This window comes from Podarcis filfolensis, assembly GCF_964270895.1.
Source record: "Podarcis filfolensis genome assembly, chromosome: 7".
NCBI classification, from domain to species: domain Eukaryota; kingdom Metazoa; phylum Chordata; class Lepidosauria; order Squamata; family Lacertidae; genus Podarcis; species Podarcis filfolensis.
The window spans coordinates 77,899,829-77,914,148 of record NC_139603.1 but is presented as its reverse complement, the minus strand read 5'-3'; the positions used below and the strand labels follow the sequence as shown (position 1 = coordinate 77,914,148).

Sequence of the window (14,320 nt, the reverse complement as noted above, 5' to 3'; positions counted from 1 at the left end):
AAAACGGGTGCCCCATGCCTGGGGACTGACAGACAAAAAGGAACAGCCATACGGCTCTCAGGAGCTTCTGAGACTGATGGTGTTGAGATCTGTGTGTGTCTCCCCCACCAAACTACCATTTGCAACATCTGCATAGTGTTACACGCCACCTCCAGTCTCTGCTGAGTGGTAGCAAGATTTCAGGTGCTCGCCCAAGATTGTGTTTCTGTTGGGAAATCAAGGCACAGCGGAGACTAGCGTCTTTAAGAAACATGGTTTATTTTGCACATATTTACACCTGGAGCCTTCAATGGAAGCCTTGCACCCCGAGAGCATCTCTCGTTGCTCCTCTCATCGCTTCAGCAAGCTTGGATCCAAAATAGCAGCCAGTCATGGCCCCCACTCCAGCCAGCGCTGCATGGAGTTCTCCCTACTTCTTCCTTCTTGTTTACAAAGAGAAAAGGGGGAAATAAAAGAAAAAAGGAAAGAGAAAGAAGATGAAGAAGAATGGAGGTTTTTTCACCCTTCTATCTTTATTTTTTTTAAAAAAAAAATCATTTTCACTTTTAACATTTATCATTACACATAAATCATAATCCTTTTACAAATAGGATTCTCAGAAACCCCAAACTTCCCTCCACTCCTCCATGGTTTCCCCGGATATTCTTTTCAAACTGCATCATATCATATTCTCCATATTTTCTGAAAACTCAATTTTTATCATAGTTCTCTCTTCGTTGCAAGTGTTTTTTAAATCCTGCTAATGTTTTCAATTGTTTACCACACTCTTTCAAGTAACTTTAAAAAAAAAATCCCCATTCTTTATTAAATTTATTGTCCTCTTCATCTCTGATTTTCCCAGTCATTTTTGCCCATTCGGCATAGTCATCTTTATCAGCCATTCTTCTTTTGTAGGTAAGTTGTCCTCCTTCCATCTTTGGGCAAGTAGCATCCGTGCAGCAGTTGTAGCGTACATAAATAGTCTCCTCTAATTCTTAGATATTTCTGGACCTAAAATTCCTAGTTCGAAAACTTCTCGGTTTTTTTTTTACAAAAGCTATTTTAAACATTTTTTTCAACTCATTATAAATCATTTCCCAATCTACTTTTGTTTTGTTTTTCACCCTCCTATCTTAAACTGCAATTCACATACGAAGATGTGAGTCTTCCCAGCTCTCACCTGGGATAGCTTCCACATTCTCAGCCTCTCACCCTGAGAAAAAAACACTCCAGCCTGTCACTCACACAGGTCCCTTCCAAATTTAGGAATGTTCTGATGCTTCCAAAATCCAACCCGGCAGGTGAGCCCACCAACAGCTCCCTTACTGTTTGGGCACCACTGGAATCAGGGTTACCCCTTTAGAAACTCACTTTACTTATTTAAGGTCCAAAGCGCTATGCATTTCACGTGCACGCATCTCAGAAAGCAGCACCCTAAATATCAGTGCAACTGTCAGACTCGATGGCCATCTGTTTGAGTTGCTCAAATACCGTATCTAAAAATACCCTTAAAAGCTGTGCATTGAGAGAGGCAAGAAACTCGATGCAGGACCAAATGAAAAGGAAGAATGTCAGAGCCTTGGGGGATAAGTACAGCGGGGATGGGCAGAGGGAGAGGAGAGGCGGGCATAGCCATAGACGAGCGATTCTCGAAGAAATGCCGATCTTCCCTTTTCTTCCTTACAGTGGTTCTCCACACATGTTCCTCTGTGATTGAAACGATGCAGATGAGAACAGGGCCAAAACAGTTAAAATGGCAGCCCAACAGGCAAAATGGCACCCATGATATGGTAACAGCGATTAAGGGCCGCTGGGGAAACGGCAAGGAGAAACATGGAAGCTGGGTTTTTAAAATAGAATCATAGAATTGTAGACTTGGAAGGGACCCCATGGGTCATCTAGTCCAACCCTCTGCAATGCAGGAATCTCAGCTAAAGCATCCATGACAGATGGCCATCCAACCTCTGCTTCAAAACCTCCAAGAAAGGAGAGTCCACCACCTCCTGAGAGAATCCACTCCACTGTTGAACAGCTCTTACTGTCGGAAAGTTCTTCCAGAATCTCCTAAATTGAATCCCTTGGTTCTGGTCCTAGCCTCTAGAGCATGGGAAAACAAGCTTGCTCCATCTCCCATATGACAGCCCTTTAGATATTTGAAGATGGCTAACATAAGTCCTCTTAGCCTCCTTTTTTCCAGACTAAACATACTCAATTCTCTTAACAGTTCCTCCTAAGGCTTGGTTTCCCGACCCTTTATCATCTTGGTTGATCATCTTTGTCTTTCTTAAATTGTGGTGTCCAGAACTGGACACAGTATTCCAGGTGTGGTTTGACCAAGGCAGAATAGAGCGGGACTATTCCTTCCCTTGATCTGGACACTAGACTTCTGTTGATGCAGCCTAGAATAGCATTAGCTTTTTTCTTTGCTGCTGCAAATAGGTTTGGAGTTTGGAGGCTGCCACGGGAGTCATATTCAGCCAGGCCTGAAAGCATGGGCCCATGGATTCATTTGCTAGAAGTAGCGACTGGAAGCGGATCTGGGGTGCTAGATGGAGATTGGGAACTGGGCACTTGTGGTCCTCCACATGTTGTTGGGCTACACTTGCAGCTTCCCTGATGATTGGCCATGCTGGCTCAGGGGAAGCGATGGGAGATTTAGTCCAGCAACATCTGAAAGCTGAAAGGTTCCTCACCCCTGAACTTCAGATTTGGGCATAAGTTTAGGACTAAGGGGGCAATCTTATGGCAAGATTTTCAGGGATGAGGAGCTTAGGATGCAATGGATCTCCAGCTCAGCTAGGAGGTTCCTGGCTCAGATGGGCTCAGGTGGGGTGAAGTCCTCAATCCCAGCTCAGCCAAAGACACGCTGGTGTTACTTGCTCATCCTAGCTCAGCCGAGTGATGTCAGTCCCCCAAAGGGAGCATTATGGGGGCAGGGAGGAGGGGACCAGAGGGGGGTGGGTTAGGCTCTATCCCAAGCCTGTAAAATAAACCAAAGTTCATATACTAACTACAAACCATGATTTCAGATCATGGCGGTAACAAATCCTTGTCTCAGAAGCAGGTAGCCCTACATTCTCTTTGCTTTCTGACTCTACTTTTGCCTTAGAAAGGCTAATTCTATATCCTGTAATACTGTGCTCTGTCATTAGGTGTCACCGTTTTCTCTTTTACGTTGTCTCTGAAGGGGTGAGAATGACCTGGGTTGGTGATAAGCTTTTATTTCCACTCGGATCTTCCAAATGGAGTGCCACACAAACATAAGAGAAAGCTTATGTTTGCTTTTTCAAAAATCGTTGTGGGAAATAAACCTGCTTGGTAACAGCCACTTTGTGCTACCAAAAAAAGGAATGAAGATCAAAGTTGAAACAAAATAAAAAAAAATCCTTCCAGTAGCACCTTAAAGGTAAAGGGACCCCCTGACCATTTGGTCCAGTTGTGACCGACTCTGGGGTTGTGATGCTCATCTCACTTTATTGGCCGAGGGAGCCGGCGTACAGCTTTCAGCATGACTAAGCCACTTCTGGCGAACCAGAGCAGCACACAGAAACGCTGTTTACCTTCCCGCCGGAGTGGTGCCTATTTATCTACTTGCACTTTGACGTGCTGTCGAACTGCTAGATTGGCAGGAGCAGGGACTGAGCAACGGGAGCTCACCCTGTCACAGGGATTCGAACCACCAACCTTCTGATCAGCAAGTCCTAGGCTCTGTGGTTTAACCCACAGTGCCACCTGCGTCCAGTAGCACCTTAGAGACCAACTAAGTTTGTTCTTGGTATGAGCTTTCGTGTGCATGCAGAAGTTTCATGTTCTGAAGAAGTGCGCATGCACACTGTTATGTACTGAGTTGAATAGGATCCAAACTGCAGCAGTCTGATTGGTCCTAGAACAATAGGATCCAAAAGGCAGCAGTCTGATTGGTCCTAGAACAATAGGATTCAGAATGCAGCAGTCTGATTGGTCCTAGAACAATGCAGCAGTATGATTGGTTGGCAGGAACCACCCAATCATGCTCCAGATAGAAGTGAATCCACAACTTGATTGGCTTACAGTAGAATTCCAGAATTAGCCAATCATGTGCAGCCCATTGTGTAAATAATGTATATAAAGCAGATACTTTGAGGGGACATTCATTCATTCATTCCTCCTCACCACTATGAGCTGAATAAAGAGCATGAAATCACTTTGCCACTCTGAGTATATTTCACACACCAAAGCTCAGACCAAGAACAAACTGAGTTGGTCTCTAAGGTGCTACTGGAAGGAATTTTAAAATTTTGTTTCAACTATGGCAGACCAACACGGCTACCTACCTGAAGATCAAAGTCTTTGCATTCTAGGTTGGTTATAGCTAAACTAGGAGTCAGCATTTGGAAGCCCCAAGGCCAAAGCCAGCCCACTTGGATCTCCACTGACCATGGAGGAACACGAGGGGAGGAGATAGAGGAAATGGCGTATGTGCAAACTTGACTTCGGAACATAGCAAGCTGCCTTATGGGAGCCGGATCTTTGCTCCACCTAGTTCAGTATTGTCCACACTGACTGTCAGGGGGATGATTCAAGCTGCGGTCCTACTTGCAGGTGGGAGCTGAATCTGAGACCTTCTGTATTCCAAGAAGCTCTCTACCACTGAGCTATGGCCCTTCCCCTGATTTGCCACTTTGGGCTTCATTTTCAAAGTGGACCTGCAGGGAATACAGCTATTAAGTAGTGGGGTTTTTTTATTAAAGATTTTCTTGTTTTACAGAAGTATGTGTAATGTCTCTTGTATTTTTTCCATGTAACATTTTTACAAATCAGTTTCAATTGTTGAAGAAGAAGAAGAGTTTGGATTTGATATCCCGCCTTTCACTCCCTTTAAGGAGTCTCAAAGCGGCTAACATTTTCCTTTCCCTTCCTCCCCCACAACAAACACTCTGTGAGGTGAGTGGGGCTGAGAGACTTCAGAGAAGTGTGACTAGCTCAAGGTCACCCACCAGCTGCATGTGGAGGAGTGGGGAAGCGAACCCGGTTCCCCAGATTACGAGACTACCGCTCTTAACCACTACACCACACTGGCTCACCCAATGTTGAGACATTAGGAAGAAAAGGGGTGGAGGGGGGGAAGATGGGTGGGGTCGGGTGGCGATGTTTCTATTTTGCTTAATGTATGTAGGGTTTGGTGTCAGCGTTACTCGTGCCGGTTCTCTGCTGTTCACTTGTGTTCCTTTGGTGGTGAGAGAGGTTGGGGTTGGCCTAGGGTGTGGTTGTTCATTTGGGGTTGGCTGTGATGATCTTTGTTTTTGTGTGTGAGTGGGGTGGGTGGGTGTTTTGGATCAGGTTAGCCATATTGATTTGTATGCTGTTGGTGGATTATTGTCATTGTCTTGTTGGGCTGTGTACTTGATAAAGGGGAGCTATACTGGGGCAAAGACGTCTTCTTCTTTTTTTCCCCATGTCAGTTTCAGTTTATTGGTTAATTTTTCTAGTAGGCCTGTTTCCCATACTATTTGGTACCATTGGTCCATGCTTACTCCTGACAGGTCTCTCCAGTGTCTGGTTATGGTGTTTCTGGCTGCTGAAAGTAGGTGGGTTATGAGTGCTTTGTGGTGTAAATGGGCATTGTTGTCTTGGAAGATGTTTAGTAGGGCCAGTTCTGGGGTGATGTCTAATACTTGCTTAGTTATTTTACATATTTCTCGTATGGCTGTTGTCCAGAATAGTTGGATTTTGGGGCACTCCCACCACTACTGAGTAGTGATTTGAAGTTTATCACGCTGCAGCCTCCAGATTCATTCTGAAGTCTAGACGATCAGCCCATTTCAAGTTTGCAAATCAGTGGCGTTCCATGGGTTCTCTTGCCTCTCTGTGGGCCTTTTGCCTTGATTCCTCTACATGCCTTTGCAAGAGATAATCTGGCAACTTTTTGCTGGGTTCTTCATTTCAGGCTGCACAGCCACCCTTTGATATGATAAATTATACGTGCTGTTAATTACCTAATCCGGTGTCTAGACTACTGTTGGCATACTTTCATTTGGGCATTGCGTATCTCATACTTATTTCTGTGTGTGATTTATCTTGTTGCGAGTTGCGTGGGATGTGTCTCAATATGCCCCGTGTGGAGCATGTGGTGGCAACTGCAAATCCATGTGGCATGAGTAAGAACCGGGGATTATTCAGTTACTCTTTTCCGATGAATCTCCTTCCAGTTCTGCTTCTCCCCAGATCACAGTGGAACGTTAAAGACATTAGCCTTGAGCTTGGGGATGTACGCTGTGGGAAAGAGATGTCAGCTGTTTCCCATAGTCATCATCCCATGTCTTTGTCATCATCAAGAGCAGAGAAAACTACAGAACGCCTTCAAGTCTGTTTTCTATATGTTAGACAGATCTTGGGGGTCATTGCGGACACCTCAATAGAGCGCTCAGCCTAGCGCACGGCAGCTGTGAAGATGTCAAATGCCATGCTAGGGATCATTAGGAAAAGGAGTGAAAATGAAACTTCCAATAATAATAATAATAATTTATTATTTGTTCCCCGCCCATCTGGCTGGGTTTCCCCAGCCACTCTGGGCGGCTTCCACAAAGACCAAAAATACACTAATATGTCATACATTAAAAACTTCCCTGAACAGGGCTGCCTTAAGATGTCTTCTGAATGTCAGGTAGTTGCTTATCTCTTTGACATCCAAGCCCCTCTAGACAGTCCAGAAGGATGTTATGGTCGATTATATCAAAGGCCGCTGAGAGATCCAGCAGAACTAGGAAGCAGCTCTCACCTTTGTCCCTAGCCCGCCAGAGATCATCAACCAGCGCGACCAAGGCAGTTTCAGTCCCATGATGAGGCCTAAATCCCGATTGGAAGGGATCCAAATGGTCCGCATCCGCCAGGCGTGGCTGGAGTTGTTCAGCAACCACCCACTCAGTCACCTTGCCCAAGAATGGAAGATTTGAGACTGGGCGATAGTTGGCCATACTGGCTGGGTCTAAAGATGTTTCTTTAAGAAGCAGTTTAATGACCGCGTATTTCAGTGGATCTGGGAATGTTCCCTCACAGAGGGAAGCATTCACCACCCCGCAGAGCCCATCGCCCAGCCCTTCCTGGCTTGCTTTAATTAGCCAGGATGGGCAAGGATCAAGGAGACAGGTGGTTGGTTTCACGTGTCCAAGCAGCCTGTCCAATATCATAATGGTGTTATAAAAATCTATGGTGTGACTGCACTTAAACTATTATGTACAGTTCTAGTCACCTCAACTCAAAAGGGAGATTGTGGAGCTGGAATATGGTTCAGGAAAGGGCAACCAAAATGACTGACGGGATAGAATAAATCCCCTCTTGAGGGATGGTTATAACGTTTGGGGTCTTTTGGTTTCGAGGAAAGTTGAGTAAGACGGTGCATGATGGAGATGCAGAACATTATGGATGGCATGGGAGAGTGGGCAGAGAAAGGCATTTTCTCCCTCTAGGACTGTGATCATCCAATTTAGCTTGGAGAAAAGGTAGGACATAAACACACTACAGTGGTACCTTGGTTCTCAAACACCTTGGTTCTCAAACTCCGAAAACCCAGAAGTAAGCGTTCTAGTTTTTGAACTTTTTTCAGAAGCCAAACGTCCGATGCAGTTGTCGGCTATTGTTTCTGGGGCACCTGCACCAATCAGAAGCTGCGCCTTGGTTTTCAAACATTTTTGAAGTCAAATGGACTTCCGGAACAGATTAAGTTTGGCGCTTTTGTTTTTGCTATTTATTTTGTGTTTTTGTTTTTGAGGCTTTTTCGGTTCATTTGTTTTTGTGACTGTGTGGAACCCAGTTCAGCTACTGATTGAGTGATTGTGTGGCTGCGGAAATGGATAAAAGCCCCCCATCCAAACAACAACTATCATCAGTGCAGGTAAGAAAAAAATAATAATTTTAATTTTTATAATCTACAATACTGTCTTATTTATTTTATAGTACAGTACATTGATTATTGTTCTCATTTTATGGATCAATGTGCTTGTTAGATAGTACAGTTCATGTTAAATTGCTGTTTTGTGGTTTTGTTTTTAAAAGTCTGGAACGGATTGATCCATTTTGCATTACTTTCTATGGGGAAGTACGCCTTAGTTTTGGAACACACTTTGATTTTGGAACGGACTTCTGGAATGGATTAAGTTTGAGAACCAAGGTACCACTGTATTAAATAAAAATAAATAAATCATGTACACCAGGAGCTGGGGCCATCTGGCCTTCCAGGTGTTATTAAACTCCTCACTTCCACCTGCCCCATCCCTGCTATGCAGTTAACTGGGGTTGGGTGGGAATAAGTCCCATTGACATGCATCAGTGTGTGCCATTAGCTATACATTTACTTAAACTCCACTCGTGTTCTCCTTGTGTCGAATCAATAGTGAGGCTGTCCACTGGGGTAGGCTGAATTTGTTGATTAACTTTCAGTTCGGCTGCTGTTAACAATCAAGTGAGCGATTAAGAAATGCTACAAGAATTTCGGTATATAAGGGGTTTGAATTCCCTGCGTCTTGGCTGGATTCACTCAAACGTTGTGTTTCCTCGCACGGCTTGTCCATTTCCAGTGTCTCTTCGAATGTGACAACATTCCCGCAGGGAAAACACATCCTTTTTAAAGTGAAGTGCAACCTGCAGGCAGAGTCATGCATCTCCTCACCTGGGGTACCAAAACAGCTTGAGGTGGTCTTATTCGTGGCATGTCTACACAATGTTATACTTGCTGGAAAGCTGCATGTAGCAAAATGCACACTGGTGCAAGCACGAAACATAAATACCTGTGTTCCATCAGCACACCGTTTTCTACACAGAAGGCTTTTTGAATGTTGAAAACAAGCAAGTTCTTATGACATGGTATCTGAGTACAAAATACGTGTCCTCTGCATCAGTGGTGAATAATGCGTGCATATTTAAATCACGCCTTGGCAAAAGACATGGTAACTTTCATCAGGTCCTCATCACCTGTGCTTTGCGTCCAGACAAGTCCAACTTCCTTTTTTAAAAAAATGTATTTTTACGTATGAAATATTATTGTACAATTCAATTTACTAATATCATTTCAAAAACACATCTGCATATTATAATACTTGTTCATGTTCATATGATTTACATGTGTATATACTTGCCATTCAAAGTTGACATGTATATATTATATTCGAGGTCCCGGTAAAGGTAAAGGTAAAGGGACCTCTGACCATTAGGTCCAGTCATGGCCGACTCTGGGGTTGCGGCGCTCATCTCGCTTTATTGGCCGAGGGAGCCGGCATACAGCTTCCAGGTCATGTGGCCAGCATGATTAAGCCGCTTCTGGCGAACCAGAGGAGCGCACGGAAACGCCATTTACCTTCCCGCTGGAGCGGTACCTATTTATCTACTTGCATTTGAGGTGCTTTCGAACTGCTAGGTTGGCAGGAGCTGGGGCCGAGCAATGGGAGCTCACTCCATCGAGGGGATTCGATCCGCCGACCTTCTGATCTGCAAGTCCTAGGCTCTGTGGTTTAACCCACAGCGCCACCCGCGTCCTGGTACCTGGCACTTAAAAAAATAAAAGAAATAAAAAACTGTAGCCTTAAAGCGAAGTTCCTCCTTTTTTCTTTTCTGAGCAATGACAGCAGCCATCTGCATCATTGCACTTACTTGACCTGTGCAGGGTGAGGCAATTCTTTAAGCTGAAAACCAGCACAAATTTGGACCAATGCTAAGGAAACAGGAAGCACTGCTCCTCCTAGCTGCAAAAACAAAGCTATAATCCCATACCATAGCATTGTTCTTCTACTGTGGGGTCCCCGGTGTTGTTGGACTACAAATCCCATCATCCCTGACCATTGGCTAAAGCCTGTTAGGGAAAATGGGAGTTGTAGTACAACAGCCTCTGAGGGTAGACAAACTGCAGAATTCAACCATTGCTGGAAATTGCCTGAGGACCACATTGCTTAACCCTCTAATAACACAAGTTGCTTTCACAACCACATTGCCTGCATGCCGTTGTCTGGCATATTTATATGCAATTCAGGGTTTCGGGAATGCACATGTCCATATGGCTAGGTAGGTATCTGGGCAAACTTGGAGGAATGCAAATAAACATGTCCTCTGTCCTCTCGGCTTTGAGGCTGCAGCCTTTGGTCCAGGCCTGTTAGCGCTGTCTAGACACAACAGGGAATCTGGAGGAACTTCCCTTCGATCTCATTGCAATGCCATTCCTCTGCTTCCCAGGACTCCTTGAAGGAGGAGGAACACATTCCTGCTGCGTCGTATAAAGAAACAACAACAACCCGCGACCCTGTAGGCATTCCAGTGCTCAAAGATGAGCTGGGGTTTTCCCCCCCAGGGAAATGGTTCTCTAAACAGAGCACAGCTAAACCTCAGTTACCTGAAACTTATAGTTAAAGCTGCTCCACTCTGCTGCTCTGTAATTAGCATTCCCTTTCACAGGCACTCCTTATTATGCAGGGATGAGCAGAGGGCCTGGCAACAGAAGGCGATTGTGCTTGCCTTCAACAGTTTATCAGTTAAGAAACAGGCAAAATGACAGGCAGGGGCTGGGTAAAACGGCACTGGGGTGGATCTCTACAGCAATGAGATGCAGGAAAGATTTGTCTGTCAAGACTCAAGCCTGTGGATCAGCTTCCCCCAACCTGGTGCCATGTTTTGGACTACAACTCCCATCAGCCCCAGAGAGCTGGGTTTTAGCCGTGGCTTCATCTCGTACACCCCAGGCAATTGCTTGTTTGTTTCTATACTGAACAGAAACCGAGCCTGCTGGATTAGGTAATCTGGTCCAGCATCTGGTTCTCACAATGACCGACCACCAGATGCCTATGGGAAGCCCGCAAAAGCACAACAGCACTCTGCCTCTGACAGTGAACATAGCCTTCATGACTAGTAGCCACAGATAACTTTGTCTAGTCCTCTGTTTCAAAGCCATCCAAATTGATGGCCATTTTTGCTTCCTGGGGAGCAAGTTCTTTGGTTTGACTAAGGCCGAATGATGTTGTTGTTGTTTAGTCGTGTCCGACTCTTTGTGACCCCATGGACCAGAGCACACCAGGCATTCCTGTCTTCCACTGCCTCCCGCAGTTTGGTCAAACTCATGTTAATAGCTTCGAGAACGCTGTCCAACCATCTCGTCCTCTGTCGTCCCCTTCTCCTTGTGCCCTCCATCTTTCCCAACATCAGGGTCTTTTTCAGGGAGTCTTTTCTTCTCATGAGGTGGCCAAAGTATTGGAGTCTCAGCTTCAGGATCTGTCCTTCTAGTGAGCACTCAGGGATGATTTCCTTCAGAATGGATAGGTTTGATCTTCTTGAATAGAGACTTACTACTATTTTCCTTGATCTGGACACTATACTTCAGTTGACGCACCTAGAAGTGCACTGGCCTTTTTTGCTGCTGCAACACGCCATTGACTCATTTATTCACAAGCTCCTGAAAAAAAAAAGAGATTTTGTTCTGCATAAAATACACCTTTCAGGATTTTCTGTGGATAGCCTTTTCTCTACGAGAAAGCTGAAGTGTGCAAAGAGAATTAAGGTTGCGCATTTTTCAAGAGTTGAAGGCCTCTGCTGTCGGAACTTGTTCCCCTGAATAGCTGGGTTTAAAGAATCAGAGACGTTATCCGACGAATCAGTATTTAAACTTTCTTACCCTTCCTAGATTTCAAAGAGATCTTATGATGGCACAACATAGTTCTCTGCCAGGCACAGTAATGGAAGGTCACTTTAAATGACTCCACGAGAAGGTTTGCCTTGTGATGAGGTCTGTTGCAAGTCTCTATGCCCTGTCATGTTTTATTGCAATTATTACAATGGAGTTAAGGAAGGATTTGATACTCCCATTTTTAAATCATTTTCCTGGTTAGGATGGTGGTTGTTAAGGTTTGAATTTTGCATGAAGGGAGAGTTTCATACTACCTCCTTTAAAGTTTGATAATCAAGATGAGAGCTCAGATCTTCCCAAAATGAATTTCAGGTGGGTGTAAAGGTTTTGTATGTCTGGTTGGCAGTACAGTGGTACCTCAGGTTACATACGCTTCAGGTTACATACTCTGCTAACCCAGAAATAGTACCTCGGGTTAAGAACTTTGCTTCAGGATGAGAACAGAAATCGTTCTCCGGCAGCACAGCAGCAGCAGGAGGCCCCATTAGCTAAAGTGGTGCTTCAGGTTAAGAACAGTTTCAGGTTAAGAACAGACCTCCAGAATGAAGTTCTTAACCCGAGGTACCACTGTACATTGCATGCTAAAAGTAGCATTCCATGTTACCTGGCGTCTGTTACTCCAGTTGTATCCGTTTCACATTGCATTCTTACTCTAAAGTTCCTTTGCTCCAGAACAAATTCCTTAAAATCAGTTACAAATATAATTTACCGGTAAGCCTAGAAAAGATGTATAGAACTGCTTCAAATGTATGTTGGAAATGTAAGGAGAAGGAAGGCATGTTCTACCACATATGGTGGACGTGCAAAATAAGCATTCTGGGAAATGATATATAATGAGTTGAGAAAAATGTTTAAAATAACATTAGTAAAAAAGCCTCTGTTTTTTTCACAAAGAATTTTAGGTGTGGAGATACCAAAGGAGCAGAGACAATTATTTATGTATGTGACAACAGCAGCGCGGATACTACTGGCGCAGATATGGAAAGAAGATAAAGCCCTGACCAGAGACGAATGGCTGATGAAGATAATGGACGATACCAAAATGGCAAAATTGACTGGGAAAATCAGAAACCAGGAAGAGAAGAACTTTAAGAAGGAATGGGAAAAATTCATAATGTACTTAAGAGAACATTGTAAACAACTGAAAACTTTGGCAGGATTTGAGTAACGTTTGTAATGTACTGAAAACTAAGGTAAATTGGATTATTTAAGAAAAATAGATAAAATAAGGGAAGCAGTGGAAAAAGATTGAAGATGGTAGCCATGGAAGGGTGGAGGGGAGTTGAAGGATTCATGGAATCCTAAATGGTGATGATGTTGTTTATTGTTTGAATTTAAATTTGCAATGTAAAACTCAATAAAAAAATTTTTTATATAAAATTTAAGTGCCTAACTCTTTCCCTCAACAGATAATAACAGCTTGTACAGAAGGATACTGTGGAGATATGGGGATGAGGGGGTTAAACTGCAGCCTCGAACCAATTTGACAGGGCACTGCTTTGAAGCGTAAAAATTGATTACGTATCTCCCTGTATCATTTCATGTTGAGTTTTCACCCTCAACCTGAAGTTTGAAGAAGAAGAAGAAATCCAAGATACACACAGCTAAGAATCAGAATAGGGACTGTGAATTGAAATGAGTCAAAAGTGGATGTATTAGTAATTAGTGAGTGGCTTGGACACAATTTTCAGGGGAGCTTTTCCATATCAGGTGTTACCTGTAGAGCACACCTGATCTTGCTGAGGTGAACAGGTATGCAAGCAGAAAAACAGATGGCTATGGGGCTGGAGAAGCCCAGAGTTATTGAAAACAGATTTTGTAAGCAGGCAGGGCTAAGCAAGGACTCCAGCTGATCCCTGAAATGTTCGGAATGTTGTTGCCGAAGAACAGTACACAAAGTGCAGGGACATTTAGAAATTGCATCTTAAGAGCTTTGTTTTCAAAAAATATATATTGTTTTGCCTCCCAGTTCTCATCTCACTGGGGAGGGAGACGTTTGACGCAGACACAAGGCAACAGGCCTCTTTGTTTACCTAAGGGCAAAACCAGACACTATGGACGCTTCCAGATGACCTGCTTATTGAGCATTCCTCCTGATTGGTTTGCAGGGAGCAGGGCCGGAGAAGAAATTCAATTCAGTTTGCATTTAAAACTGAATCCATCAAATTAACACTTTGCTGAATAATACAAAAAGCAAAAGTTATTCAGGTTTTGCAATGAAGTTCTCCACCTAAGTAATGATTACAAAAATGCATATACAAGCTCAAAAGTGACTATTTCAGTGAAAATAGCATACAAAATGTGGTCATATTAGGAGAGCTTGCAAAAACATATACTTTAGTCTAAACTGCATGCAAAAAAATGAGTTTATTGGGAGAAATTTGCTGGAAGATGCCATAGAGTTTTCATGAGGATTTATTTATTTATTTATTTATTTTACAAATTGCTACAGAAATGTGGAAAACTGAATTAACAATTGGAAAGATTAGAAATGGAGAGGCAGATTCTTTCATCCGTCGCAGGGAGACTAGCCAATGTTGATTAGTGAACATTCATTCTGAGGTCGGATCATGCTCCATCTTATCTAACACTTTCCAGTGCAATTTGTTGTCACTTCCCTTATCACAAGAAGCCCGTCCTTTGTCGAAAGCAAGACCTCACAAATCAACCCTAACTGGGTGAAATGGATTTGCTGGTATGTGA

The 14,320-nt window shown here is 43.7% G+C and overlaps 1 long non-coding RNA gene across 2 annotated transcripts; it reads right to left on the bottom strand.

The window, feature by feature from the left end:
* Nucleotides 1-238: 238 nt before the first annotated feature.
* Nucleotides 239-1,771, bottom strand: LOC310766929. Of its 2 annotated transcripts, none has more exons than XR_014550533.1 (2): nucleotides 1,351-1,771; nucleotides 239-422 (listed from the first exon to the last, which is right to left on the bottom strand). It is a non-coding gene; the product is annotated as an uncharacterized lncRNA (long non-coding RNA). The 2 variants fall into 2 exon arrangements; XR_014550534.1 differs by having other exon boundaries at nucleotides 239-419.
* Nucleotides 1,772-14,320: the final 12,549 nt, after the last annotated feature.